Source organism: Sorex araneus, chromosome 5 (genome assembly GCF_027595985.1).
Source record: "Sorex araneus isolate mSorAra2 chromosome 5, mSorAra2.pri, whole genome shotgun sequence".
NCBI lineage: Eukaryota > Metazoa > Chordata > Mammalia > Eulipotyphla > Soricidae > Sorex > Sorex araneus.
The window spans coordinates 184994530-185000598 of record NC_073306.1 but is presented as its reverse complement, the minus strand read 5'-3'; positions in this window follow the sequence as shown (position 1 = coordinate 185000598).

Below are 6069 nucleotides of genomic sequence, written 5' to 3'. Positions count from 1 at the left end.
TGAGCCTGAAAATATTCTGAGACTGGTAGACCAGAAATCATAAATAATTGGTGAAAAATGCTCTCAAAAGTCACACAAAAATCCTATCAACTCAGTACAATTCATTTACCCTTTAAGTGCAAGCCTCATAAGCAAATGCTCAGAGGTTCAATTTTACACCGCTTCAAAGGTGATGGCATCCACAGTAATAGAAATTTCTGCCTCAGTCAAGGTTTTTTCAGTAGGAATAACTTTTTCTGGATCACCAAGTCAAGACTAATGTAATTAGACTAGAGACATTTTTGTTAAGAGTAAACTGATCATAGTCATATATAGACTCATAACAAGTAAATTTTTTTTAAAAAATCCATATTACTATTATTCATCCCTAAATCAATTTTAGGCATTTGATCTAACAGTTATTCCATCTTCAACCCAGTTGAGTCTTTTGAAATCAACCAATTAGTATCATATTGCTGAGCTATCAGGGAAATAGTTTCAGTTTTCTGATGCAGCGGCTGTATCTGTGATATATGACTGGACCTTGAAATAAGCAAGTACATTATGCAAGTGTTGCTTAAATAAATTAGCAAAAACATATCAGTAAAGCACAAAAACTGCTAAAAATGTATATGTAGTATTAATGTAATGTTGAGTTAAGGATGCAAGATGTGATTAAGGCTAACAAAGTCAATTTTTTAAATGACACAATACTTGTGGTCTGTCTCTACAATAGTCCAATATGCTTCTGTTCTCCATGTTTATGTCCTAGAGGTATAAACAATTCAGGGAAATTCATTTGTTCACTTCCAAGATAATGAGTACTACACATTTATTTTCTTAGCATTGATAATCATTAAATCTTTATTTATACAAGTTCCCAGGGAACTTGTATAGTTTTCTGTGGAGCATTTTCTTCTCCACAGTTCCTTGGCATTGCTAATAAGGTGAGTACTTAACACCTAATGCCCATCTAGAGGGTTCTGAGTAATGTGGGAAAACATATAGTCAATCCTGTAAGGAAGAAATCACTGTATCACTGTCATCTCGTTGATCAATGATTTGCTCAAGCGGATGCCAGTAACATCTCCATCCATCCTAGCCCTGAGATTTTAGCAGCCTTTACTTGTTCTTCCCAGGAATGCCACAATGGAGGCTCTCTCAGGGTAATAGGAATAAGACCCATCATTGTTACTGTATTTGGCATATCGAATACGCCACAGAGAGCTTGCCAGACTCTGCCCTGTGGGCAGGATGCTCTCTATACCTGGCCAAGTTCTCTAAGAGGGAGATCTAGGCTATAAGAGGTCGGGCTTTCAGGAACGTTGTTTTATAGTCTCTGGATCTTGGCCGTTGATGGTATTACATAGCGCTGGGGGAATTTTTTGGTTGTCACTGCCAAGCTACTAGAAAATGGGGGGTCTGGGTGGAGAAGGCCAGCCAGTCCTGATCCATCAGGCTTGGAGATCTCAGGCCCAAGTCCCGCACACCTGGGTTCCTCTTCACACATGAGGATAGTCCGAACAAGTGGAGGGGGCCTTGAGCATGACTGTAGCTGGGTTCTGGAGGTCTTCGGCTGCTGGGAGCTCTGCTCAGGGCAGGGAGGGAAACTCAACCCTCCTCGCTCCAAGGGGCCCTGGTGAAGACAGCCAGGCTCGGGGGCAAGAGACTCTGCGTCAAAATTGTACTGAAATAGTCAATGCAAAGTCAGTTGGCTTTTTTTTTTCCTTGATGAACATAGAGCTTTAAACACAAGAAGCAACCCAGCTTCCTTAAATGAAAAATGGCCTATGATGGAGACTGGTGGTTGAGTACAGGGACTGGGGAAAGGAGAAAAGAAAAACATACAACAAAGAAAGTCTTTGCCAAAAGTGACCCGGAAAATCTCCACACATCCTTGAAACAGGAGGGTGCATTCAGCTGACTCAAAGGATGATTCACAGATTTTCATTTGCATTAGCTGAACCAGGTAAACAAAGACATATGAGAAAGGACAATTTCAGAGAAGTGCAACTAGGTTAAATGGGTTGCGGTAAAGGTGCCCGAAGTACCTTCTTAGTGGAAGATACGCAATCACCACCAGGTTTCAAAGCTCCCGGGATGACTTTGACTCATAAGCAGCAGGGAGCCTATGAGTGTTTTCAGGCAGACGAGTAATGGTATCATAGCTCAGTTGTGCCCAGAGAGTCATGGATGTTAAAGATTATGGCAGGAACAGATTTCGAGGTAAACAGGAGTACAATTTTAGCTATGCTAAATTAAGGCTAATTTTAAGGGTTCTTTTAACAACCTTAAAAATATGCCTTCATGAAAAGAAACTTTGATCAAAAGCCCTTAAGGTTTTCCGCCATTTGCTGCCACTTGGGCTACAGAGAAATCCTGATTCTGGACTACCTTGTTCTTTAGTGTGCTCAGGTAAAAATCAACTCATCTGAAAGAAAAAAAAAATAAACTGTTTGGTTGAACTGACCAGTCAATTAATTCAAAATAGTCAACCAAAGAGTACCATTCAACCTAGAGATATAGCTCTGCAAGACTGTAAAAGAAGGGTCAAGAACCTTTTCCCCCAAGGTTATTATTCTAAAGGATGAAATAATGCTGTTATCAAACAATTAGATCTCTCAGAAAAATCAATTACTGATTATGTCCCAGATTCCTGAGAGAACTGCATCATAAAATAGTGTTCCTTTGTAAGTTATCAAGGGCAGAGACACAATGGCTTAAAATCTTTTTTGATAACCATAGTCGACATTAATGCATGCTTTACAAAATGAAAATGCTTTGATCTTTATATTTGCTAGGGAAATGAGAATTTACAGCAAAGAGACAGTCTACTATTTTTAGGATAAATGCATTCATTTAATGATTCAGGAAGTGATTTTGATAATTTTTAAAGGATTCATAGCACAAACAGTTCTGTCTGACATTTCCTGTTTCCTTGAGCAGTGAGGTAGTAAAGTATGACATTTCCAATGCAAAATCCTTAATTTTGGGTTGAGGAGGCATAGTTTCCTCTGATTCTCACAAAGATTATAGTCACTGGAAGTGAAGTCTATGAAATTCCTACTTCCTAAATACTAAGAAAGTATTTCTTTCCCATAAATATAAAAATCAGGATCTGACATGACCTTGCCATATTTTTATTCTTTGAATGAATTTTCATTTTTTAGATACAAGTTTATCTTTTATTTTGTTTTTACCTTGGTTATTTATTGAAAATTCAAGATATTCTTTAATGGAATAAATGATTCCTAGGAGGGAGAAACTCTTGTTCTACTGAAGCTTGTTATAAATGTAGGTTATAAGGGGCCAGAGCGATCTTACAGTGGATAAGGCATTTGCCTTGCATGCAGCCAACCCCTTTGTTCAACCCCCAACATCCCAGCACCAGCAGGAGTGACTCTTGAGTGAAGAGCCCGGAGTAACCCCAGGCTTCTTAAGCCAAGAGTGACCACCAGTGGTCCAAAAAACAAACAATAGTAAAACAAAAAAAAAGAAAAAAATCCACAAAACAAAAATGAAAATTAAAAATATGATGTGAGGTCATAAGAAATTTTATTCAACAGTGAGTTTGCTCTATAATTATAAGTTTCCATTTCAAAAAAGGAAAGTAACTGAAAATTGTTCACTGCTTTTTGAAGACAGATGTTTAGAAAGGCAGTGGAATACAGTTTAGCAAAGAAAAGTCTGAGATCAAAGTGTTTTATTTTAGCCAGCATAAAACATATTTTTCAGAAAAGGAATATAGATGTCCTTAAGTAATTCTAACACTTCAGAATTTGAAAAACCCCCTATTGGCCTTAAAATACCCTGTTATGTTATATACAGTCACTTCAGATATATTTTCATTTAGTGCCTATTATGAAAAACACTTTAGCTTTCAATTTCTAGAAAGTTTTCTATGTTAAAGTTTAGAGCCAATTTAGTTCACATGATCTGCTCTCAAAAATTTATTACACAAGTCTCATTATCTGAACACTAAAGTAGAAGTGATACAAGAAAGACTGAGTTGTCTTTTAATAAGTTACCTAATTAGGTACATTTTATTTTGTTTTTGTGGTCTCTCTGTGTGTGTATGTATGTTATGTGCGAGAATTGAGAACATACTTTTGTCTTTGTCTTTCCATTGTTAAAAGATGTTTAGTCACTTTGTAGATAAACTTGTAGGTATAACCATTACTGCATTTTTAATTAAGTTGTTTTAGAGACACTGGTTTAGCTCTTACAGGGATCTTTGAATTTTGTATATAAAATTAGCATGCAAAAATCCAGATGCATATGAAGTTATAGTTATTGACTTAACAGCTTTAAAAGGGCAGTTTGCAAATCATAAAGCACAATCAATAGAGCTGGAACAGAGGAGCTGCGGATGGTGAGATAATAATAGGGAGATCTTGAATCAGAGGTGGAAGGATTAATGTAGAACTCTACAACTATACAACAATGAATTCAATGCTACTGTAAACTATAATACCTACACTTAAAGTAATAACTGTTTTTAAAAAAAATAGTTTTAGATCTCGAGATGCTCTGTGGCCAGGCCTCATGCCTATTCCTCATGTTTCTCATCCTTAATCCACACTGGTATTTCACAGTTCCATCTTTGTAAGTCCATACTGGTCTCTTGCTGGCTCTACCCATGACTAGTCCGCTGTTGTTCTCCTGGTCTACCACTGGTGCTCTAAAGTCTGTCACCGAGACACAGGCCTGTCTCTCAAGGCTTTGCATCCTTTTGGTGTTCCTTTTTCCTCAGGACATTAGAACTGCTGCTTTCCTACTATCTCTGAGACACAGGTGAATGATCAAAGAGAAAATTACCTGACCTGTAACTTTCTGACTGTAAAAAACTAAGGCTCACCAAGTGGTGTGTGCACTCACGGGCTCTCCTGGAGGCTCTGTCTCACCGCCCACGTTCGGTGCTCTGGAACCACTGTGTATGGGCTGGATCGGGACTGCCGGTGGTTAAGGACAGGGTAAGGAAGAACGAGGACCAAGCCAGTTGCTGATTAGTTACCGTTTATTCAATCTTCCTTCTTCCTCATCTCCCACACTCCCAGCTCCGGCCTCTCTCTGGATCAACTGCCGCCTCTCTCCATCTCTCTCCTCCCTTTTTCCTCTCGACCTTGCCCCTAGGTTACACACCGCCAGGTAACAGAATCAACATAATAAAGCCCTTCCTGAGGGCTGTCAGGTTTAAAGGGAACACAACCTAGGGGCTTCCAAAGCCCTTCCTAACTGCTAGTAGGCAAAATACCTCTTAAGGGTTTTTTTTCTCCTCTCCCCATTCCAAACACTCATTAACATCTTAATACTAGTTATTTTTGCATGAATATAGCAAGAGATACATTGAAGTTTGCAAGGCAGCTCTCCTGACAACAGCTTGCCACAGGCTCAGACCAGGGCACTCAGGCCAGATTAATCACTCCTAACCCTAGCAGGGTCCAAATCTAGTTATCACTGTTTGGATCATGACAACATTTGTCCAAGATCAAGCTCTTAACTTATAGTTAAGCATTAGGCACTTTGGCCAGGCCCATCACTGGGTGTGACCCAAGAAAGCAAAAAAAAAAAGTATTACCAAACCTAATTTCAGGTGTTCACTTTTATGCGCTGGGATTCAAGAAGCAAAAGTTAATGTGAGATCACAGGTTTATTCAGGGGTTAGCAACCCGAGAAATGGTACTCTTTCTTCCTTTCAAATATTATCTGCATGGATATGAGAAGCATTTTAATAGGAAAATAAAACATGGAAGCAAAATTTTAGGGAGGGTCAGTCACATATTGGTAAGTACCAGGATAGTCAATAAATTCCCTCAAGGCTGATCCTCTAAGACACACTTCCAATGTACCACAAACATTTCTGATAAGGGTTTCCATCATCTTGGCCTGAAGAAAAGATAAGAGGACATTTTCAATATTCCAATCACCCCTGCCCAGGCAAGTTCTCTGGTTGGAATATTGAACAACTTCAAAAAGATTAAAGAATAAGTTCTCGACTGTCTTTGATCAACTCTAAGTCAAATAACTGAATATCTACCGGGACTCTAATAACTCTAGATTTAACTATTTCATGAGCAGGTTTTTATTTAT